Below are 25,715 nucleotides of genomic sequence, written 5' to 3'. Positions count from 1 at the left end.
TATGACTCAGGGTTCTTGGCATTCCACCCCTGTAACTCTCACTACAGTTCTAAGTGACTTCCATGTTTATAAACGCAGTGGACAGTTTTCAGCCTGTGGTCATAGGCACAATGGAGGAGAACCAGATGGAGGGAAGTAAAGATCCTGAATTTGGTCTTGACCCTGCTGGATTTCAGGTGTCTCAGAGGCATCCTAGAGGAGATGTCATGTGGACACTGAGACAATGAGGGCTGGAGCCAGGGGAGAGGTCGAGGCTGGGACATAAGCTGCCTGGGTATCCCACAGTGTACCTAGGGACATGCGGGTATGTGTGTATGTGTGTGGATAACTGATGCCATAGTTGTAATGTTAACAACCTTGGCAAGGGGCAGTGGTGTGTAGAGCAATTAGAATCACTTGAAGAGTTTGCAAAATGCAGATTCCTGGGTCCCACCCTAGTTTTTAATACAGTAAAAACTGAATAGCCTCCTTGTGATGGAGAATTTGCATTTCTACCAAGTTCCCAAATGATCCATGCTGAAGCTGCTGGTCCAGGTACCACACTCTGCACACCACTGATCTAGATTGAGGAGAGGAGGCCCAGGGATCGACTGGGCGCTCCAGCATTTATCAGTCAGAAGCGGAGGTGAGCCCAAGAGAGGCAGAAGAAGGACCGGGGAAGAAAGGACCACCACCAGTTTTTGGATGGAGAGCCGCAGAGGGTGAAGCTGCAGAGGCCCCAGGACTACATCTCCCAGGATGCCCCGCGCCGGCTCGCTCCCGCCCCCTGGAGGCGGCTCCTGGAGACGCGGGTAGGATCCCAGGGACCTTTGGCGGAGCATCCGTGAGCGCGGGGAGCCGCGGCGGCTGCGGGCTGCGGCGGCGGCGGCGCGGCTGGAGCTAGCGGGGCCGGTGAGTAGGTGCGGCGCTGGTCGCCGGCTCCTTTGCGCCTCAGCCGCGTCGTCTTCCCGGATCGAGAGGGCGAGCCCTGGGTTCCGAGGGTCCGAGAGCCAGGGCGCAGGACGGTCCGTCTTGAGAGGGAAGACGCTCTGCTGCCGTTGTCGCCGCGGTGGCCCCGGTCCCCCTACGCCCGGCGGGTCCCGCTCCCAGCCCGGGACGGACGTCCTACCCCGTCCTGCCCACCCAGCCGGGAGCTGCGGGACCGGTGCCGCAGGTGGCAGCGGCAGGGGGCCGCCCCCCTCCCCTCCGGGCCCCGGGGGTTGGCGCAGAAGCCCAGGATGGGGGGCCAGGTGACTCCCGAGGACTGCGGCCCTGAGCGGCGCCCCCAGCCCTCGCCGGGGTGGGACAGGTGCGTGGGCACGCCCGACCGGGGCTCCCCGGGGGCCCGGAGCCTCCCGCACCCTCCCTGGTGCTGTCCTGAGGCTGCTGTGTGTGTGTGTCGGGGACCGAGTAACCCGTGGCCGTCCTCCGCGTCCCCAGAGCTCCGGCCCCCTTGTTGGCCTGGGGTGACCGGGGAAGGCTCTAGCCGCGTGTCTCCCGGGTCAGCTGGCGGTGTCCTGGGGGACCGTTTGGATGCTTAGGGGTGGCCGGTGATGCGGCGCCTGCCAGGAGTGCAACAGGAACAACCTCCTTCCCAAATATCTTTGAAATACAATTAATTTTAAGTCCTTATTTTTTTTTAAAGCAAGTTTGACCCCCGAAGAGCTTATTTTCATTTTGTGCGAGCTGCAATTGCCAGCACGCAAGTTTATGTAATAAGCAATATTAAGGTTTAAAAAAAATATTCCTCTGAAGGTGCTCTTCCTTGCCCTCTATCGGAAGAATGATGTTGGACTGGTTGACATGCTTATCCATTAGTAACTGCGGTTCCTGCGGGCAGGAGATAAAGTGTTTTTGAGTAGAGTCACAACTCAGCCCCTCAGGACCAGTTTTGGTTTGAGAAGATTTTTGTTATCCAGTTTCAGCCTCGATGGTATTTCAACGTTTAAGCTGGGAGAGGGGAGAAGGAGCAAAAGTTTGTCCACCCTAATTTCTTACTCTACAGAAAATAGCTTTGCATGAGTAACTCTCAAAGCAAGCACGGTTAATTTGGTAGCTAAGACTAGATCTGAAGCTCATCCTTCATACTAACCTCTATCAGTTTTAATAGTTTTTCAGTTGATTTGTTTGGCTGTTCTAGGTAAATAATCTCATCATCTGTTAAGAAGCAGCAGATGTCTCTTATTTTCCATTGACCATCTTCTCTACAGTGTTGACTATTTCGGGCTTGGTTTTAGGGGAATGCTCCCATGGGATCGTCACTAAATATATTTTTATCATATTTAGTAAGTTTTCATTTATGCCTAATTACTAAGAGTATAAAAAGTTAGGGGTGGATATTGATTTTTTTACCCCAAGTGCTTTTGTATAGCATATATTGATATGACCATGTAGATTTTTTCCTAAAATTGATAGCATAGGGGGGTGGGGGGATGGGTTAGCCCGGTGATGGGTATTAAGGAGGGCACATTCTGCGTGGAGCGCTGGGTGTTATGCACAAACAATGAATCATGGAACACTACATCAAAAACTAATGATGTAATGTATGGTGATTAACATAACAATAAAAAAATAAAAAAATTGATAGCGTTGGTGGTGCTTCTGCTACATTTTCTGTGTCTAAAATCCTGGGATAGTTTAAAATGCACTTTTGGGTTGTTTGAAAGATTCAGTGAGCTAACATTTAATTAGAGTTTTGGCATTTATATTTTTAAGTGAGATTGGTATATTTCCCCCCCTGCCCACTTTTTTGGGGTCTAAGTTCATAATTAGGGTTAGGCTGTCCTCAGTGATTCAGTTGGGAAACTTTCCACCATGTTCTATGCTCTGGAGCAGAAGAATTATCTGTTCCCTGAGGTTTGGCAGAATCTGACTGCAGGCTGCCTGGGCTGCTGGTGATAATATTTTTTAAGAAGTTGGTATCAGTACTTAACTATCTTTTCTATTCTTTCCATGATCGTGGATTTTTCTCAGGTTTTCTGTTTCTTCAAAGTCAATCTAATATTTTACATCTTCCCAGAAAATCATTATTATTGAACTTTAATATGTGTTAGCATAATGTTGTTTATAGTCTTCTGTTATAAGAAAATAGCTCTTTTCCATCTATGGTATGTTGTCTTTTTTTTTTTAAGATTTTATTTACTTATTCATGAGAGACAGAGAGAGAGAGAGAGAGGCAGACTCCCAAGGAGCAGGGAGCCCAATGCAGGACTCGATCCCAGGACCCTGGGATCATGACCAGAGCCAAAGGCAGACGCTTAACCATCTGAGCCACCCAGGCACCCGGTGTGTTGTCTGTCTTGTTCACACTTTGGTGTGCGTGCCTTTTCTCTTTTTCTTATTGGTCAGACTTGATTCATGCTTGCTTATTTTATTATCTTTTCAAAGCACCAGTTTCTGGATTTACTGATTAATCCTGTTAATTTTATTTCTCTGTGTCATCCACTTATGTTCTTAATCTTTCTTGCTACTTAATTTGAGTTTATATCTGCAAGTTCTAGCCTTTTGAATTTGATGACATCCATCATTGATGTAATCAATCCTCCTGAGCAAGACAAGGACATCTGATATTCTGATGCCAGTCACCTCCTATTTGCCTCTAAGCTCTGTTTTTACTTTAACTCTTTGAATTAGACATTATTGCTGATGTTACTATTATACTGATTTTCCAGGTCAATATTTATTAGACTTATCTACCTGTTTACCTACTTTCTTCACTCTTCATTCCTTCTTATATCATGATATTCTTCTTTGGATCATTTTCCTTTTCCCTGAAGTACACTCTTTAGAAATTCCTGCAGTGATGATGCATTCTCTGTTTTTATAATATCCGAAAATGCTTTTATTTTGCCTGCACTCTTGAATTTTGGCTTCACCAGGTTTTTCTAAGCCATTGATTTCAAAGTTGTTGTTATTTTTCTAGCAGTTTTTAAAGATGTTTTGTGCCTGGAAGGCTTTGGGATCTCTATTCTGCCATATTGTTGAAAGAAAGATGGAGATTAAAAAAAAACAGAAATGAATTTGTAATCTAATGAACTGTCAGTTTTTGTGACATTTCCCTGTACAAAATTATAGATTTATTTCAAATTTCTTAATTACAAATCATGTTCTCTGTCTCCTTAGCTTATTTTTTCTCTGTTTGACGTGTTGATTCTGAGACTTACGTCAAAGATTTCCACTATGATTCCCAGTGGGTTTCTTTGGTTCTATTAGTTTTGTAATAGGTATGTTTACGGGCCACCCATAAACAGTGTTTATATATTTACGTGTATTTTTGAAGCTATGTTTTTAGACACTTTAAAGCTTTGCAATTCTCATATTTTCTTTTACCTTTGGGGAATAAATAGTCATCTATTTTATTTAATTGTTTCTGCTTTTGGTTCTGTTTTGTTGGATATTAATACTGCTACATTTGCTTTATTTCTGTGAGTACTTATCTGGCTTATCTGTTTATATGCATTTATTTTCAATTTTCTGTGTTTTAGCTCTTATTCTTGCAATTAGCTTATAGCTAAATTTTTGTTTTATTACTTAACGTTTGTGATTTTAAAAAATTTATGGTAAAATACACATAAGATTTACTGTCTTAACATTTTTAAGTGTACAGTTTACTAGTATTAAGTATATTCACATTATTGTCCAACCAATCTCCAGAACTTTTTCATCTTGCAAAATTGAAACTCTATACACATTAAACAACAACCACCCATTCCCTCCTCCCCCCAGCTCCTGGTAACCAACACTCTACTTTTTGTCTTTATGAATTTTCATGTTCTAGGAACCTCATAAAGTATCTATGTATTTGTCTTTTTGTGACTGGTTTATTCCACTTAGCATAATGTCCCCAGGTCATTCAGTGTCATGCCAGAATTTTCTTCCTTTTCCAGGCTGAATAATATTCCATGGCATATATATACCACATTTTGCTTATCATTTCATTTCTCGGTTCCTTCCATATTTTAGCTGTTGTGGATAATGCTGCTATGAATATAGGTATACAAATATCTCTTGGAGACCCCACTTTCAATGCTTTTGGGCATATACCCAGAACTGGAATTGTGAGTCATATAGTAATTCTATATTTAACTTTTCAAGAAACTGCCAAGCTATTTTTCATAGCAGCTGCACCATTTTACATACCCAACCAACAGGGCACAAGCGTTCCAATGTCTCCACATTCTCTACAACGCTGGTTATTTTCTGTTTTTTTTTTATTATTATGTTAATCACCATACATCACATCATTAGTTTTTGATGTAGTGTTCCATGATTCATTGTTTGCATATAACACCCAGTGCTCCACGCAGAACGTGCCCTCTTTAATACCCATCACCGGGCTAACCCATCCCCCCACCCCCCCCCCTCCCCTCTAGAACCCTCAGTTTGTTTTTCAGAGTCTCAGGAAACAAACTGAGGGCTGCTGGAGTTTCTGGGCTTTTTTTTGACAGCATCTATCATGATTGGTGTGAAATCTTTGCCTTTCAGTAAGCAGCTTTAACCTGTTTATATTTATTTCAATTACTGATATTTGGGACCTGCTTCCTGCCATCTTATTTTATGTTTTCTATATCTTCTGCTTATTTCCTGCCAGCCACCATCCCTTTCCTACTTTTTGTTAGACTGACTGAATTTTTCTTAATCTGTGTTATTCCTCTCAAGACACGGAAATTACAGATTTTATTTCTACTCTATGTTAGGTACCTTTAAATTTGGAGGCCTTTTTTTTTTTTATGGAGGTACAACATAAATGTGTAAAGGTACACACATGTTAAGTGTATAACTCCATGAATTTTAACAGGCTGAACACACATATATTCAGCACTCCAAACAAGAAACAACCTTTCCAACACTCCAGAATCTGCCCTCATGCGGCCTACTACCAAGGATAACCACTATCTTGATTTCTAACACAATGGGTTAGTTTTACCTGTTTTCGTACTTTATACTGATAGAATCATATAGTATGTACTCTTTTATATCCAACTTCTTTCCATCAACATTACAGTTGTGTGGTTCGTCTATATCCCTTTTTTTTTTTTAAAGATTTTATTTATTTATTTGAGAGAGAAGGCAAGCACAAGCAGGCAGAGGGGCAGGGGGAGAAGCAGGCTCCCCACTGAGCAGGGAGCCTGATGCGGGCCTCAGTCCCAGGACTCTGGGATCATGATCTGAGCCGAAGGCAGACGCTTAACCCACTGAGCCACCCAAGCGCCCATTTGTCTATATTCCTGAGTGTAGTTGTGGTTTGTCCACTCTCATTGCCGTACTTCTAATATATTGCATGCCGTACATGCGATATACATTGCATGTATATCCACAATGTAGATATCCATTTTACATGCTTGACATTTGGGTTGTTTGCAGTTTGGGGATATCACGAGTAGTGCTGCTATGAACATTCTAGTACATGTCTTTTGTGGAATGAATGTTTGCAGTTCTGTCAAGTATATCTCTAGGAGAGGAATTGTTTGGTCATGGCATGTACGAAGGGTTTAAGTAAATACTGACAGTTTCCAACAGTGATTATACCAACTTATGTACCTGAGAAGCATATGTGGTTGCTTCATATCCTTGTCATCTCTTGATAACTTCTGTCTTCTCCATTTTAGTCATCCTGGTGGGCATCACATTGTGGTTTAGATTGGTATTTCCCTGATGATAAATGAAATTGAGCTCTTTAGTTACTCGTAAATTTTCACACATGTCTAAACAATTTTTTTCTCTTGATGTTTAAAGATAATCTGTATATATGAACTCTTCATGAGTAAAGGAAGAATGAGCCTTAACATGACTTTATTTTTTTAAATTTTATTTTATTATGTTATGTTAGTCACCATACATCACATCATTAGTTTTTGCTGTAGTGTTCCATGATTCACTGTTTGCGTATAACACCCAGTGCTCCATTCAATACGTGGCCTCTTTAATACCCATCACCGGGCTAACCCATCCCCCCACCCCCTCCCCTCTAGAACCCTCAGTTTGTTTCTCAGAGTCCATAGTCTCTCATGGTTCGTCTCCCCCTCCAATTGCCCCCTTCATTTTTCCCTTCCTACTATCTTCTTTTTTTTAAACATATAATGCATTATTTGTTTCAGAGGTACAGGTCTGTGATTCAACAGTCTTGCACAATTCACAGCGCTCACTGTAGCGCATAACCTCCCCAATGTCTATCACCCAGCCACCCCATCCCTCCCACCCCCCACCACTCCAGCAACCCTCAGTTTCTTTCCTGAGATTATGAATTCCTCATATCAGTGAGGTCATATGATACATGTCTTTCTCTGATTGACTTATTTCGCTTGGCATAATACCCTCTGGTTCCATCCACATGGTTGCAAATGGCAAGATATCATTTTTTTGATGGTTGCATAATATTCCATTGTTTATATATACCACATCTTCTTTATCCATTCATCTGTTGACGGACATCTTAGCTCTTTCCATAGTTTGGCTACTGTGGACATTGCTGCTATAAACATTGGGGTGCACATACCCCTTCGGATCACTACATTTGTATTTTTGGGGTAAATACCCAGTAGTGCAATTGCTGGGTTGTACAGTAGCTCTATTTTCAACTTTTTGAGGAACCTCCATACTGTTTTCCAGAGTGTTTGCACCAGCTTGCATTCCCACCAACAGTGTAGGAGGGTCCCCCTTTCTCCGCATCCTTGCCAACATCTGTCATTTCCTGACGTGTTAATTTTAGCCATTCTGACGGGTGTGAGGTGGTATCTCATTGAGGTTTTGATTTGGATTTCACTGATGCCGAGCGATGTTGAGCACTTTTTCATGTGTCTGTTGGCCATTTGGATGTCTTCTTGGAAAAATGTCTGTTCATGTATTCTGCCCATTTCTTGATTGGATTATTTGTTCTTTGGGTGTTGAGTTTGATAAGTTCTTTATAGATTTTGGATACTAGCCCTTTATCTGACATTTGCAAATATCTTCTCCCATTCTGTTGGTTATCTTTTGGTTTTGTTGACTGTTTCCTTTGCTGTGCAAAAGATTTTTATCTTGATGAAGTCCCAATAGTTCATTTTTGCCCTTGCTTCCCTTGCCTTTGGCAATGTTTCTAGGAAGAAGTTGCTGTGGCTGATGTCGAAGAGGTTGCTGCCTGTGTTCTCCTCTAGGATTTTGATGAACTCCTGTCTCACATTTAGGTCTTTCATCCATTTTGAGTCTATTTTTGTGTGTGGTATAAGGAAATGGTCCAGTTTCATTCGTCTGCAGGTGGCTGTCCAGTTTTCCCAACACCATTTGTTGAAGAGACTGTCTCTTTTCCATTGGACATTCTTTCCTGCTTTGTCGAAGATTAGTTGACCATAGAGTCGAGGGTCCATTTCTGGGCTCTCTATTCTGTTCCATTGGTCTATATGCCTGTTTTTGTGCCAGTACCATACTGTCTTGATGATGACAGCTTTGTCATAGAGCTTAAAGTCCAGAATTGTGATGCCGCCAGCTTTACTTTTCTTTTTCAACATTCCTCTGGCTATTCGGGGTCTTTTCTGGTTCCATACAAATTTTAGGATTATTTGTTCCATTTCTTTGAAAAAAGGGGATGGTATTTTGATGGGGATTGCATTAAATGTGTAGATTGCTCTAGGTAGCATTGACATCTTCACAATATTTGTTCTTCCAATCCATGAGCATGGAACGTTTTTCCATTTCTTTGTGTCTTCCTCAGTTTCTTTCATGAGTATTTTATAGTTTTCTGAGTACAGATACTTTGCCTCTTTGGTTAGATTTATTCCTCGGTATCTTATGGTTTTGGGTTCAATTGTAAATGGGATCACCTCCTTAACTTCTCTTTCTTCTGTCCTGTTGTTGGTATATATAAATGCAACTGATTTCTGTGCATTGATTTTATATCTTGCCACTTTACTGAATTCCTGTATGAATTCTAGCAGTTTTGGGGTGGAGTCTTTTGGGTTTTCCACATAAAGTATCATATTATCTGCAAAGAGTGAGAGTTGACTTCTTCTTTGACAATTCGGATGCCTTTTATTTCTTTTTGTTTGATTGCTGTGGCTAGGACTTCTTTTTTTTTTTTTTTTTAAAAATTTTTTTTTGTTTATTCATGAGAGAGAGAGAGAGAGAGAGAGGCAGAGGGAGAAGCAGGCTCCCAAGGAGCAGGGAGCCCGATGCGGGACTCGATCCCAGGACCCTGGGATCATGACCTGAGCCGAAGGCAGATGCTTAACCATCTGAGCCACCCAGGCGCCCTAGGACTTCTAATACTATGTTGAATAGCAGTGGTGATAGTGGACATCCCTGCCGTGTTCCTGACCTTAGGGGGAAAGCTCTCAGTTTTTCCCCATTGGGATCATTCCCTTAACATGACTTTAATTCTGTCTCGTATTAAGATCCTATGGGATTTTGGGCTTTTGTACAGTATGCATAAGCTGTTATGTTTTACTAATTATTTGCTCATCAGTTGTAAATTTGGCAATTATTTGCTCATCATTGGTTCTTCTATGAATCCTTAAGGAATTTTTTTCCCCATGAGATTTTGTGGATGGTAAACTTTCTGAGCCCTTGCATGTTTAAAATGTTTTATTTTGCTTTTCTGAACGAGTACGCTTGACTGAGGGTAGGATTCTGGGTTGAAAACCTCTGCATTTGGGGACGCCTGGGTGGCTTGGTTGAGTAAGCATCTGCCTTCAGCTCAGGTCATGATCCCAGCCTGCTTCTCCCTCTCCATCTGCCCCATTCCCACCCCCACACTTGTGCTTGAGCTCTCTCTCTCTCTTTGTGTGTGTATCTCAAATAAATAAATAAATAAATAAAATTTTTTAAAAAGAAGCCTCTGCATTTTGAAGATAATTCTTCATTATCTGCTGGTATCTAGTGTGGTTGATGAGAAGTTTCTGCAGTCTGATTTCTGTTTCTTTATGTTAACCTGTTTAATTTCTCTGAAGCTTTACCATTTTTTCTTGTCCTTGGTGTTCAAAAACTTCACTATTTGTCCAGGGGTAGTTCTCTTCTGTTCTTCCTGCTCAGTGCTTCATGGTCCCTTTCTTTCCAAAGATCAGTGCATTTCTGTGGCACGGGAGAAGTTTCTCTTTGAGTATTTCCTTGCCTCCATTTCTTTATTTTCTTTTCCTGGAATTACTATTAAATAGGTATCAGAATTTCGCAGTTTGTCTTTCATGTTTCTGGACTTTCCTCTGAGATGATCTGCCTCCTTGTCTTTATGAGCCGCATTTTGTGAGATTCCTTGCCTTGGCCTTTCCTGTTTACCAATCTCTTGTTTGGCTTTGTCCAGTCAACTCTCCAGTCCATCTGCTGAGTGTTTTTCAATGTTGATGATCATATATTTAACTTTCAAAGTCTCCACTTTGTAAAATTTAGCTTTTAGAATAGATAAGATATTCAGCGTTCAAAAACCATACTGTTCTAAAAAGCTATGAGTGAAAGGTCTTCCCCCATCTGCCCACTTCTCCCTCACCCCACAAACAGGTAGCCACATTCCTGTTTCTTATATGTCCCTCCAAAGTCTCTTTATGCAAATACAATTCAATACAAATTCGATTCTTAATCCCTCCTCTCTTTTTTTTCACAAATAATAGCATTATTCCAGGTACTGCCCTTCACCCTGCTTTTTTATTTCATGACGTAGAGATCTTCACCTCTCAGCTGCTTGCTTTCCTGGATAGAGCGTCCCCTCAAATCTTCCTGAGGATGTCTAATAATTTCTTCTATGTGCTCTACTAACTCTCTTTCCTTGGATATGCATTCTATTGATTGATGTCCCTATTTTGTGACATTGAATAAAAACTCAGTGACTCTCCCTCTAATGCTCATCTTTGAGTTTGTAGATCCCTGTTTTCCTGCCCATGCTATTTGCCATCGGCTGCCCCTGGTGATTCTCAAAGAGTTGTACCAAGCTACTGAGCAGGGTGTATATTCCAGGCGAGGGGCCATTTGTTGGGGGCGGCTCAGCGTACGTGGGGAAGGGTCCAGTAGTCCGGGCTGTTCTGAATGCAGTTCCCCAGTTCATCAGGTTGTCATATTCTGTCCCTGCCCCTCTTTCTCTCTGCAGCCTCAGAGCTCCCAGCCCCTTATCATTTTCCACTGCTTGACAGCCCCCTCCCAGGCATGCATGGGGCTGTGGTTTGCGCAGGCAAGATGATTCTGAGTACTTTCTGCCTTTCAGAAATTTCTTAGACATTCTAGTTACCCAGTGGCATTGTTTCTTTTTTTTTTTCCTCAAGGTCTCTTACTGATTTAATATTGTTAAAAAAGTGTTTTTGCCATTCCATAGAATTTTAGGCCACCCGGGAGGCAGACGGATGTGTTTAGCCCATTATCTTAGTCCAATCTCCACTATTATCTTTTATTTGGAACTTATCTGTATGTTGGAGGTTTGCAAGACCACCCCCAGAGTCAGTGATTCTCTAGGTCTCACAGGACTCAGCATATTGTCATATTCATGGCCATGATGTATAATGTTGAAAGATGCAAAGCAAAATCAGCCAAGGGGAAAGGTGCACGGTGCCAAGTCCAGAGGACACTAGTTTCCAAGAGTCCTCTCCCGGTGGAGTCACAGGACATGTTTAATTCCCCCAGGATGTTGTGACAGCATGTATGTAATGTTGTCCGCCAGGGAAGCTCACTAGAGACTCGGGGCCCGCGGTTTTTACCGGGGACTGGTCATGGAGGCGCCCTCTTCCTAGCACATTCCAAAACTTCAGACTCCCAGAAGGAAAGCAGGTGTTCCGTGTAAACCACGGTGTTTGTACAAACAGCTTAGGCCAGTGGGACTCTCTTATCAGTTCTGCAAATGTTAGGACCCCCCACCCCCACCTCCCAAACCTAAGTTCTCTGATGTCAGCCAGGGGCTAACCTTGCAAGCAGGGCCTTTTTGAGAATTGCAGTCTCAAGCCTGCTATCTTAATTGTTTTCTGCAACATTTCCCTCCTAGTTTCCACAGAAAAAGATGGATACCTTACCTGGAAATGGCTTCTCGCTGCCAGATCATCAAGTGTTTTTTGCTCCCTCTCTGAGGAGGGAGCAACATTTTTGAATATTAAGATACAAACGGTTGGTAAAGAAGTATTTGCTGACTTTGGAGGAAGCCAGAGTATGGCATGTCAAACATCCTTGAAAGGATTTCAGTGGCAGAGCATGGGGGAGCCACTCAACTATTTTAAATTATTTTTTTCTCCTATTGGCCTTTGGTCACTTCAAGATGGCAGGTGGCTTATCATCGAACACGGCAATCTGCAGCTTAATATACACCTTCTCCACAGAACCATTCTGATCACTCCAGTCCATGTCAGTCTCTGTTCCCCCAAATCTGGCCATGGCTCTGCCCATGGAGCATTTCATCACTTCTCTTCTGTGCTTGTATTAGATGGTTTCATTGCTTCACCCTTTGGGGTTGAGTTTAATCTCCCACAAGATCGAGAATTCCCTGAGGACCAAGCAGCAACTCCTACTCACTTACGTTACCTGTCCCTCTCCAGTGGGCGAAATGGTTATAGTTGGTGCCTATTAATGCTTGTTGAAGGAATAGCTACAGGAAAGTAGGAAACAGTGTCCTCTTCATTCTGTCCCCTGCTTAACACGTGGCTGATTTTTTGTTCTGTGATGAGGATGATGCTGGGAAGCACCAAGCTGCCATTAGCTGCTCGGATTGTCTGAGTTCTGTCTCCCCAGGCAGCAGATGGTATAATTGTATAATTAAAGGTTTTTGCTTGAGAGGTTTTCTGAGGTCACTGAAACCGCGTGGGGGCTGAGATTCCCAAACCCTTTCTTTTCTTCCTAGCCCTACGGAATGTATCTGGTTGTAGACTTGTTTCTTCCCTCTCCCCCTGTGTTTGGACCTCAGGTGTGGGGAATGACTGATCATAATCTCATTCTTAGCACTTTATCATCATTGGCCCATGCAAGCCCCTCTCTTGTCTTGTGCACTTGTTCATTGATTCATTCATTCCTTTCTATGCTGTGTACCCCATGCTTATCCTCCTCCCTCCATTAGCAAACTACTCTAATGAGTTCGATATACGTGCTTTTGTTATATGTGTACTTAAATGCGTACTGTGTTTTGCGTGCATGTGTTTTTCATTTACATAAATGGTGTCATGTTATAGCTGTCACTCTCTTTCATAGTGTTGTCATTCACCACTATGTTTTTATGCCCCGTCCCTGTTGCTGTGTGATTATCTGGTCTGTCTGTATATTCACTACATCTTGCCTCTCTCTCATCCGGTGGTGGACACACAGACATTGATTCCTACCCCCAGACATTTCAGACAATGCTGAATGGAACTCTTGTGCATGTCCCCGTATGGTCTTTGCGAGAATCTCTTTGAGGTTTAGACACAGGACCAGGATTTCCTGGTCATAGTATGTGCCTGTGGTTAATAGAACCAAGTATTGTCCAGTCAGTCTTCAGCGTGTCTGCACCACCTACCTTTCCCCAGCCGTGCCCAGGGTTTTGGTTTTACCTTTTGATATGTTAATTGGGAGCACTTTAATAATCAAGACATTTCACATAAAAATCCGTTATCTCTAGCCTCTGTTGGATAAACAGTATTTCATCATTGGCTAAAGTCACGGGGCGGTAGTTTCCTCCTTTAGCTACAACACAAGCTCTCCCTGAGCCGTCTGGTCCCACTCACTCTCTTGACCTCCTGGTCCCTGCAGTGTTTGGGTTTAAGGCCAGCCCCTGGTGCACATGAAGCGATACCTTGGAAATAAACAAGCTGGTGCCGATATTCATGAAGATGTTAGATGAGCATGGTTTTGGGGTCAAATGGACTCAGAGTGGCAAGCAGAGCAGTGGTTGCTATATCTCATGACACTGACTGGGGGTCAGTAAGGTAACAGAAAACAGACGGAATGTGCCCACCCTCTTAGAGCAGTAATAACTCATTCTTTTCAACCCTTTCTCTATTGTCTCTTATTTTGACGCACAAAAAGGCCATAGCTCAGTGGAGGCCGTGTATGAGTGGAAACTCTAAACCAGGGGTTTGAAAACTTTTTCTATAAAGAGCCAGATAGTAACTATTTTAGGATTCCCAGGGTCATACAGCCTCTCTCGTAACCACTCTCTCTCATAACTAGTTGAAGGGCTGGCGTGAAGCCTACTTAAAAAAATTGGCAAAATGAATTCAGCAGAATTAAAAAAGTAATACGTTTTGACCAAATATATTTGTATATAATATGTATATATTTTAAAGTAAGCTCCACATCCAGCACAGAGCCCAACACAGGGCTCAAACTCACGACCATGAGATCAAGGTCTGAGCCAAGAACAAGATTTGGATGCTCAACTGACTGAGCCACCCAGGTGCCTCTTGGCCAAATTGTTTTTATTCCAGGAATTCAAGAATGGTTTGACATAAGGACATATGTCAGTTTAATACATTGTATAAATAATAAAAGGGGAAAGCTATATAATCGTGTTGAGAGGTACTGAAAAAGCACTTAATAGAATTTGACTTGAATCTTGTCATTCCTTGAAAAGCTTTTGTGTTCCCTGCCTTCAACGTGTGCAGTCTTCCTTGCCTGGCTGACTTTCTCACCTTTTTATTTCTCTGGCAAATCTTTGCTTATTAGTTGTATAATTTTTCATTCATCATGTTTTTTTGTGAATCCTCTCTTGTGTACCCCTGTGTGGAATAACTTGCCCTATTCTCTCTAGTGCAGTAAGGCTCCATCCATATCTCTGTCCTTGCATTTCGATGGTCATTCTCAGTTTCTCTTTGTACTTAGTTGATTTCCTTCTGTAGGAGCCAGGTGCAATGTCAGGCACCAGAGATACAGAGACAGATTAGACATTGCCCGGTTATCCGCCTCTTCACCGTCAGACTCAGTCCCCACCCTTTTCCTGTTCTCTATGTTGGAAGGAGCTGATTCTGCCAACTTCACTTTGCAGGCTCCTTTGTCAAATGCCGCTGGCTAAGGGTGGTTAGGAAAAGGCGCTAGTGGGAGATTGGAAGGTGAAGGGAAGGGAGAAGCCAGGGGATTTCTCTCCCCGTCTTCTGCTTTGAACAGTATCTCTGGGGTGGTTCCACCTCCAGCTGAGTGACACTGGCCTCTGGTGATACCACCTTCTTCCTTTCCCCTCTAGGCTCAAGTGTGCTGGAGGGGTCCTACTCCGGGGTGGCTCACCATTCCGCCATCCCGTTTGGCTGCTTAGCCCTTCCCCAAACCTTGTAACTACTTCCCTTATTAAATTCCCTCTATTGAACTACCTCTTTTGAATTCTGTTTTCTTGATTGGACCCTGCCCGGTTTAGACAAGAACCCTACTTCTGTGTGCCCACAGTCTTATAGGAAAAATGGACATTAAAACAACTGTAATTTTTTTTCTGTTCAATGATCCTTCCTTCCTTCTTCTGGAAATAGATTTTGCTTTGGGCGCAGGGATTGGCCATGACCCAGATTGAAACAGTCATGGAACTTCATACATACTCCCTGTTCACAAAGATTTTTCCAGGGGTGACCATGTCATCCACACCAGGCTAATCACTTTTCTTTGGATAGTTCAAAATGGAGCCAGTAGAGCAAGAGGGCCCCCTTTGTTCTTGGGAGTTATAAGGATGCGTGAACTCCATGGGAGCTTGGTCCTTGTTTTGTTTAATATATGTCTCCAGGGCACAGTAAGGGCACAGTAAGTGCCCAATAGATACAATTTCATAAAATCTCAGATGCTAGCAATTTTAAAACAATTATTATGTGTTCTACTAAAAAAGAAAAAAAATGCTGTCAATTAAACTGTGATACGATGCTTTTTATTAGGTACATTTTTTAATTTTAGACTTATTGAGATCTTTTAGAGTTATTTAGACATAAGTGAGTGTCATATTCCATCCTTGTACATGTGCACAAAGGAAAATATAAGTGTGATAAATTGGTTAAGGTATTTCTAAAACTTCTTCGCATTCAGAGTGTCTCTCTCTCTCTCTTTTTTAAAGATTTATTTATTTATTTGAGAGAGAGAGAGAGAGCAAGAGCATGGGGAGGGGCAGAGGGAGAAAGAGAAACTTCAGCAGACTCTGTGTTAAACATGGAGCCCGATTTAGGGCTCAATCCCACGACCCTGAGATCACGACTTGAGCCAAAACCAAGGGTCCGACGCTTAACCAACTGAGCCACCCAGGCGCCCCCAGAGTGTCTCTTTTGAATCACTTTTTCACCCCAGTCATTTATGCCTGTGATTTTTTTCACAGAGAGGATCCCCTCTGCCATCAGAAACACTGGTCATGTGTTGGTTGTGAAAGCGTTCCTCAATTTTCTCCAGGATTTCCTCTGAGCTTGTGACATCTGTTCTGCAGATTTGATGCTGGCACTTCACTTGATCTTGACTAAAGGTATCGACCAGAAGGTGTCGATTAAACAATCAGGACTCACATCCCTTCTTTGAACATCCTTGCTTAGTTTGTAGGCTGAAATATTGTAGGATTATCCATGAGGCCACCTAGGATGAAAATGAAGTCAACATGCTTTTTGGTGAGCTGCTGCTTCCGCTGCTGCTGCTGCTGCTGCTGCTGCTGCTGCTTCTTCTTCTTCTTCTTCTTCTTCTTCTTCTTCTTCTCCTTCTCCTTCTCCTTCTCCTTCTTCCTTAAAGATTTTATTTATTTATTTATTTGAGAGAGAGAGAGAGGGAGAGAGAGAGAGAACACAAGTGAGGGACAGAGGCAGAGGGAGAGGGAGCCCAATGCGGGGCTCAATCCCAGGACCCCAAGATCACCACTTGAACCAAAGGCAGATGCTTGACTGACAGAGCCACCCAGGGATCCCAGGAACTTATTTTTCAAGTGAGCTTATTCTTTAACTGCCCGATTTTGCACATGTCCTGACATTGGCAATGGCAGCCAATGGCAACTGTGAGAGGTATGCTGACTTCAGGGATACTAAAATGTGTGTCCTAGAATTGATGAACTGTGATATTTGTGAAATTAATTAACTACATGAATCTCATGCTGCCCGAACCGTAAGTCCCACTAAGGGAGTGGAGGTAACATGCAGAAAGGCATGGAGAGTGGGTGTCCCCAGATTCATTTGTTCCATAGGCCATATCCACTTCTGTGCTTTCCATGGTTTATTTATGGAAGCTGATGATTCCTCCCCTCTCTTTTTCTAAAGCTAGTTCAGATTGGTTTAATGTCACTGGCAACCTAGAGAATCATGACTAATATAGAAGCTTATAAAATGATTACAAACAACGTGGTATGTGCAGAAACTAGAAGTATATGCAAAGCTCAGAAGTGGCACCAAGGAGAGAGGATAACTATCAGAGAGTCATGTGGAGGTGTTTAAGCTTCAGCTCCCTTGACTTTCCCAGGTGAGGCGGGAGCCCCTTCTTAGATGCCTCTCAAGGACCTTATACACATGCACACTTCAAATCACTAGTCCCCACTTTGCCTTTCCCACCACTCCCTGTCTCCTAAGATGGGAATCACAGACCAGGTAATTATTGAGCAAATGAATGAACGAATTTTGAGGCATGAAGAGAAATTGCTCATATACAAGGGTGCGAATTGTGCTCTAGGACGAGAAACCAGAAAGCCCAGTGGGAAACAGACATGGAAAAGCAAGATATATTCTGGAGACTACGTGTCATTGGAAATGCTGGGAGGGGAAGCTCGGAGCTGAGATGGTAGGAGATGAGGCTGGCGAGACAGGTGAGGGCGAGAGGGTGGGCTAATGCGTCATGTGAGGATGCTTGGACTTTATTCCTTAGGCAGTGGGGACCACGGAAGTATTGAAATTTCTTTTATTGTGGTAAAATAGACATAACATAACATTGACCACCTTAACTATTTTCAGTGTATGTAGTTCCATAGCATCAAATATTCACACTGTTGTGCAACCATCTCCACCATCCATCTCCAGAACTTTTCCATCTTCCCGGACGGAAACTCTGTCCCCATTAAACACTAACTCCCCATTCCCTCTCCGCAGTCCCTGGCAGCCACCTTTCTACTCACTGTCTCTATGAATTTGATTATTCCAGATACCTCATTATAAACCACTGCAGTATTTTTAATATAGTGTGAAAATGGATTTGCATTTTAGAATGTTCATGCTGGAAATTTTCTTAGTGGATAGATGAGAGGTGGAAGAGGCTGAGGGTAGGAAATCCAGTTACAAACCAAGGCTTTGGCAGTGGGGTTGACAAGAAAGGAAAGGATGTGCCTCTCAGGGTCTAGAATCCTCAGGGTCCTGGGCGTGGGGGTGAAAGAGAGAGAGGAGCTGGTTTTGACACCATTTTTCTCTGGCTTGGGTGATACCAACCACGATAGGGAATCTGAGAGGAACTCAGGTTAGAATGGGTAGCAGAAGAATGGGTACCCTGCCCATATTCCCTTCCCCTTTACCACTTCTGTGAATGCTGACCTACCTTCCCATTGTTAGCACCTGCATTTCTTTGCCTGAGAGTTTTCTTTTTTTTTTTTTTTAAGATTTTATTTATTTATTTGAGAGAGAGAGCATGAGAGGGGGGAGGGTCAGAGGGAGAAGCAGACTCCCTGCTGAGCAGGGAGCCCGATGTGGGCCTCGATCCTGGGACTCTGGGATCATGACCTGAGCTGAAGGCAGTCGCTTAACCAACTGAGCCACCCAGGCGCCCGCCTGAGAGTTTTCTGATGCCCACTTTGCAACCCAGAACAGCAGAGTAGAAGTGCCAGGAAATCAACACCCTTCCAACTCCCCAGAAGCCCTCAACCAAGGATAATGGTGTATGACTACGCCAGCTCCTTGCCCCTCCAGTGGGATAGTGCTGCTGTGCATATTCTATATGCTGGTTCTTAGCGTTCCCCAGTGTGATTAAGCTTTGAGGTACCCACTGTGGTAACTTGCTCAATGAAACACACTTTTATTCCATGCTTCACCTTCTTACTCCTCTGCTCGAGTCATCTCATGTCACTCCCAGTTTGCTCTCAAATCTTTACCTTAAGGTGGTAGATTTATTTTTATTTTTATTTTTTTAAAGATTTTATTTATTTATTCATGAGAGACAGAGGGAGAGAGAGAGAGAAGCAGAGGGAGAAGCAGGCTCCCAAGGAGCAGGGAGCCCGATGCGGGGCTCGATCCCAGGACCCTGGGACCATGACCTGAGGCGAAGGCAGATGCTTAACCATCTGAGCCACCCAGGCGCCCAAGGTGGTAGATTTGAGGGAACCCAAACTACGACAGAGTCTGTAGAAAGTGGTCCATTTTAAGTGTGGCATCCACATGGATATGTCTGTTATGCAATTGGAAATCTAGGTCTCTGGCTTAAGGTAGATACGGATTTGGGAAGGCAAGTCTGTTCTTGGAAGTTAAAACCATGAGAGTGAGATTGCCTGGGCAGAGGTAGAATGGAGAAGAAAACCGAGGCTAGACTGACTCCTGGGGAACTCCAGCCTTTAAAAGTAGGAACAACAAGAGAATTCTAAGGGACTGGACTGGATCAGCCAGAATAGAGAGGAACCCGTAGAAAGGAGAGGAAGGAACTCAAGTGGAGGGGAGGGCAGGGAAGGTAGCAGCAGGATTGGCCTTGAACCAGAAGCTTCTATTATTTCTCTCAACATAGAGGCCAAGGAGCAAAGATGGTAATGAAAGGTTATTTTGTTTTGTTTCCCCCCCGGTGGAGGATGCATAGTTCGCCACTGTCAGGACTGACTACAGACGCGATTTGTGACATGGGTAGTTTCTCGTTGGTAAGCTTCCCAAATTCAATTTTCTGGCTTCTTTTTTTTTTTTAAAGATTTTATTTATTTATTTGAGTGAGAGAGAATGAGAGATAGAGAGCACGAGAGGGAAGAGGGTCAGAGGGAGAAGCGGACTCCCCGCCGAGCAGGGAGCCCGATGCGGGACTCGATCCCGGGACTCCAGGATCATGACCTGAGCCGAAGGCAGTCGCTTAACCAACTGAGCCACCCAGGCACCCAATTTTCTGGCTTCTTTATGCTTTCACAAGAGAAGCAACATTCCCTCCCTGGAGACCAACACCCACAGTGTTCTGTGTGTCCTGGGCAGGACGGGGAGGCCAAACCCAGGTTTCTATCAGAGCCTAGGTGGACTGTTTGCCGTTCTCTCCAGTTCCCACCCTGTGGTGAACGAAGTCTTCTTTATGGTACTTTTGTTTCCCCTTAGTTTGAATGGGATCATACACTATGTGGTCTTTTGTGACTCACTTCTTTCATTTGCCATAATGTCGTCAAGGTTCATGTTGTAGTGTGTAGCAATATGTCATTCCTTTTTATGGGCAAATAGTATTTTAGTGTATGGATATACACTAAAATGTTGTTCATCCATTCATCATTTGATGTGCATTTGAGTTGTAATCACCTTTGTTATTGTAAATGAAGCTGCTATAAACACCCATTCACAAGTTCTTATGGTTTCATATGTTTTCATTTTGGGGGGTTTATACATACCTAGGAGTGGAATTGCTGGGTCATGTGGTAATTCCATGTTTAATTATTTGAGGAGCTGCCAGACTGTTTTACTAAGTGGCTACACCATTTTACATTCTCCGCAGCAATGAATGAGGGTTCTGATTTTTCCATATCCTTGTCAACATTTGTTATTATCTGATTTTTTTATTCTAGCCTAGGAGGTGTGAATCTCATTGTGGTTTTGGGTTCTATTTCTTTGATGACTAGTGATGTTGAGTATCTTTTCTTGTCTTTATTGCCATTTATATATCTTCTCAGAGAAAGATATATTCAAGTCCTTTGCTCATTTTAAAATTGAGTTGTTTTTGTGGTTGTTGTTGTAGAAGTAGTTTATATATTCTGGATATTAAATCCTTATCAGTACATGATTTGCAAGGAGTTTCTCCCATTCTTTAGGTTGTCTTTTCACTTTCCCGCTGGTGTTCTTTTAAGCAGAGAAATTTTTAATTGTGGTGCCGTTCAATTTATCTTTATTTTTGTTGTGATTTTGGGAAGAATTCTTTACCAAATCTGAGGTCTTTAGGATTCACCTCTATATTTTCTTCTAAGAGATTTATAGATTTAGTGCTTCTTAAAAATTGAGGTATAATTGATGTATAACATTATATTAGTTTCAGGCATACAAAATAATTACTTTATATTTGTATATATGGCAAAATACAGTGTTGGCTCTTAACTTAAATGTTTGATTCATTTTGAATTAATTTTTGCATATGGTATGAGATAAGGGTCCAACTTTCTTTTGTATGTGTCTATCTGGTTGTCCCAGTACCATTTGTTGAAAAGACTATTGTTTCCCTGTTGAATAGTCTTGGCACCCTTTCTGAAATTCAGTTCACCACAGATGTTTGGGTTTTTTTTTTTTTTTCACTCTCAATTTGGTTCTAATGATTTATATGTCTATCTTTGCACCAGTACCACACTATCCTGATTAATGTTGCTGTGTAGTAAGTTTTGAAATTGGGAATTATGAGTCTTTATTTTTATTTCTCAAGATTCTTTTGGCAATTCTGGGCCTTGTGATTCCATATGAATTTTTTAAATCAGTTTATCAATTTCTACAAAGAATCAGCTGAGATTTTTTGTAGGATTATGTTGAACTGTAGACCAGTTTGGAGAGTACTGCTATTTTGACATTAAGTCATCCAATCCATCAACACAGAATGTTTTCCCATTTATTTATTCTTAATTTCTTTCAACAATGTTTTGTAATTTTCAGGGTGTAAGTTTGGCACTTTTCTGGTTAAATGAAGTATTTTATTCTTTTTGATGTTATTGTAAATGGAATTGTTTACTTAATTTCATTTTTGGATTGTTCATTGCAAGTGTATAGAAATACAATAGATTTTTGTATATATATATCTTGTATCCTGCAACCTTGCTAAAGTCTATGAGTTCTAATAGTTTTTTAGTAGGTTATAAGGTTTCCTAAATACAGGATCATGTAATCTGTGAATAGAAGTAGTTTTATTTCTTATTTTCCAGTCTGGGTGCTTTTTCTTGCCTAATTGCCCTCACCAGGAGCTCCAGTACAATGTTGAATAGAAGTGGCAGAGAAGACATCTTTGTCTTTTTCCTGATCTTAAGGGGGAAGCATCCAGTCTTTCACTATTAAGAATGATGTTAGCTGTGGATTTTTAGTAGATGACTTTTATCAGGTTGAGAAAGTTTGCTTCTAGTTTGTTGAGTGTTTTTATTGGGAAAGAGTTTGGATTTTGTCAAATGCTTTTTCTGTGTCTAGTGAGATGATCATGTGGTTTTAAAATGTCTTCTATTGAAATGATTAATTGATTTTTTGGATGTTAAACCAACCTTGCATTCCTAGGGTAAATCCGTTTGGTCAATGATATACAGTTTATATGGGTTGTTTTTTTTCTATGTTGTTGGATTTGGTTTGCTAGTATTTTCTTAAGGATTTTTATATGTCCATATTCAGAAAAGCTACTGATCTGTAGTTTTGTGTGTGTGTGTGTGTGTGTGTGTGTGTGTGTGTGTGTGTGTGACGTCTTTATCTAGTTTTGATATTAGGATAATACTGGTGTCATAAGATGAGTTGGGAAGTTTTCCTTTTTCTTCTATTTTTTGGAACAGTCTGTGAAAAATTGATACTTAATATTCTTCTTTAAATGTTTAGTACAGGGGCGCCTGGGTGGCTCAGTTTGTTAAGCATCTGCCTTTGGCACAGGTCATGATCCCAGGGGCCAGGGCTTGAGCCCCAATTCAGGCTCTCTGCTCAGCGGGAAGCCTGCTTCTCCCTCTCCCACTCCCCCTGCTTGTGTCCCCTCTCTCGCTGTCTCTCTTTGTCAAATAAATAAATAAAATCTTTAAGAAAATGCTTAGTACAATTCAACAGTGATATATGGGGCTGGCTTTTCATTGTGGATAATTTTTTATTACTAATTCAGTCTTTTCACTTGTCATAGCTCTGTTCAGATTGTTTATTTATTCTTGAGTCAGTTTTGGTAATTGGTATGTTTCCAGGAACTTTCCCATTTCACTTAAGTTATCTAATTTGTTGGCATGCATTTGTTCATAGTGTTGCTTTATAATCCTTTTTATTTCTGTAAGGTTTGTAGTAATAACCTCTCTTTCATTTCTGATTCTGGTAATTTCAATTGTCTCTTATATTTTCTTTGTCAACCTAACTAAAGGTTTGTCAGTTTTGTTGATCTCTTCAAAGAACAGATTTTGGTTTTATTTATCTTCTCTATTATTTTTCTATTCTCTATTTCATTATTTTTTGCTCTAACCTATTATTTACTTCCTTCTGTGTGCATTAGGTTTCATTTACTCCTCTTTTTCCAGTGTTTTAAAGTGAAAGGTTAAGTTATTGATTTGAGATTTTTCTTTTTAACTGTAGGTATTCTAGCAATACTGACTCCATCTTTGGTCTTCCATCTTGTTCATGTTCACTCAACAACCTCTCTTGGGGCTGTATTCCCTTGGAGATTAATATGCATACTTAGAAATGCTCACAAAAGCTGAGATGGGGGAGGCTTGCTTTGTCCCTCCTCAAGTTTGTTAAAGATAAAATAGTCTCTTCCCTTCCTGATGCATAGGTGGTGCCACGAGGTCTAATTAAATGTTAGATGTCAATTAGGTGCATGCAAACCCTTTGAAATGCATGGGAACCCTTTGCTCTCACTACATTACCCTTCTGTACACCCCCTCATTCCATAAAATCTATAGATGAAGGTCCGAACTGTGCAGAGAATAGCTGCACAGCTGACTGGATCATCGTCTGCCCAATCCCTCCTGTCAGTTAGTTACCCTGAATAAAACTCTATGTAAACTGTATGGAGTCACCTTTTTTGTTTTCCAGTCTCAAAGTACCTTCTCAGTTTGGGGGATACTTACTGTCTCTTCCCTACCTTCTAACATTAACATAGGTATTTATAGCTGTGAATTTCCCTCTAAGCTCTGCGGCACTGTTACAGAGGCATCCCAAGTTTTGGTATGTTAGTTCTTCATTTTCATTCATCTCAAAGTATTTTCAGATTTCTCTTTCAATTTCTTCTCTGACCCATTGCTTATTCAGGAGTATGTTGTTTAATTTTTACATATTTGTGAGTTTCCCAAATATTTTTCTGCTTTTGATTTCTAACTACATTCCATTTTGGTTAGACAACATTCTTTGCATTATTTTTGTCCTTTTAAATTTATTGAGGTTTGTTTTATGGCCAGGCACATGGTGTGTTCTTGAGAATGTTCTATGTGCACTTGAGAAGAATGTATATACTGCTGTCTTGGGTTGGGTGTTCTACAGATCTAGTGTTCTGACTGGCTTAGAGGATTTTTCAGATCTATTTCCTTGTTGAGATTCTGTATAGTTCTGTCTATTATAGAAAGTGGATATTGAAATCTTTAGCTACTATTTTTTTTAATATTTTTATTTTTTTATTTGACAGAGAGTGATATAGTGAGAGAGGGAACACAAGCAGGGGTAGTGGGAGAGGGAGAAGCAGGCTTCCCACTGAGCAGGGAGCCCGATGCGGGGCTCGATCCCAGGACCCTGGGATCATGACCTGAGCCTAAGGCAGACCCTTAACAACGGAGCCACCCAGGCGCCCTGAAGTCTTTAGCTACTATTGTTGAATTGTCTCTTTCTCCCTTCATTTCTGTCACTTTTTGCTTTATGTATTTTGGTGCTCTATTATTAAGTGCACATATAATTGTTATATCTTCTGATGAATTGACCCTTTTATTATTGTGTCCTTATCTCCAGTAACATTTTTATCTCAAAATCTATTTCATCTGATATTACTATAGGCACCTGAACTTTCTTGGGGTTACTATTTGCATGATATAACTTTTTCATCCATTTATTTATTTATTTAAAATTTTTTTTTAAGATTTTATTTATTTATTTGACAGAGAGAGACACAGCGAGAGAGGGAACACAAGCAGGGGGAGTGGGAGAGGGAGAAGCGGGCTTCCCGCGGAACAGGGAGCCCAATGCGGGGCTCCATCCCAGGACCCTGGGATCATGACCTGAGCTGAAGGCAGATGCTTAATGACTGAGCCACCCAGGTGCCCCTCATCCATTTATTTTAATCCATTTGTGTCTTTGTATCTAAATTATACTTCCTGGATAGCATATGGTTGGATCATGTATTTATTTATCCAGTCTGACAATCTCTGCCCTTTTATTGAAATGTTTAATCCATTCACATTTAGTATTATTAGATTTATATCTGCCATTTTACTTTTTGTTTTCTATATGTCTCATCTTTTTTTGTTCCTCTGTTACTCCTTTCACTGCTTTCTTTTGTATTAAGTGAGTGCTTTCTAGTATAACATTTTAGTGTGTTGACTAGTTAGTTGGAGATCTTGAGATGAATTCATTTGGGATTAAGGGTGGGCCCTAAATGCAATGATTAGTGTCATTGTAAGAAGAGTATATGCAGAGACATACAGAAAGAAGAAAGCCACGTGAAGACAGAGGCAGAGATGCAAGTACAAGCCAAGGAATACATATGATAACTGGGAACCACAAGAAGCTAGAGGAGGCGAGGAAGGACTCTTTCTGAGAGCCTTTGGAGAGAATATGTCCTGCTGACACCTTGATTTCAGACTTTTATCCTCCAGAACTGGGAGAGAATAAATCTCTGTTGTTTGAAGCCACTCAATTTGTGGTAATCTGTTACTGTAGCTCTAGGAAATAAATAACAAACCTTTTATTTTCTTTAATAATTTTTTCACTTTATCTCTGAGTTATATTCTGATAATTTATCAGAATCTACTTCAGCTTTATACTAACTTAATCCCAGTGAGATATAGAAATGTTACTTCTAGATAGCTCTATTCTCTTTTCTCCCTTTTGTTGTATTATTGTTAT

General features: G+C 41.6%; 1 protein-coding gene across 1 annotated transcript in view; it reads left to right on the top strand.

Moving 5' to 3' along the window:
* The first annotated feature begins 829 nt into the window (after positions 1–829).
* SPECC1 (sperm antigen with calponin homology and coiled-coil domains 1) overlaps positions 830–25,715 on the top strand; it is a 270,576-nt gene continuing 245,690 nt past the window's right edge. The window contains exon 1 of the mRNA XM_073881771.1: positions 830–891. The gene's annotated coding sequence lies outside the window, so the exon portion shown is untranslated. The remainder of the gene's footprint in view (positions 892–25,715) is intronic.

The sequence above is a fragment of the Callorhinus ursinus genome, unplaced genomic scaffold (genome assembly GCF_003265705.2).
Source record: "Callorhinus ursinus isolate GAN/ISIS: 27379988/994484 unplaced genomic scaffold, GSC_fseal_2.0 scaffold43, whole genome shotgun sequence".
In the NCBI taxonomy this organism is placed as follows: Eukaryota; Metazoa; Chordata; class Mammalia; order Carnivora; family Otariidae; genus Callorhinus; species Callorhinus ursinus.
This window is presented reverse-complemented; position numbering and strand designations above follow the sequence as displayed.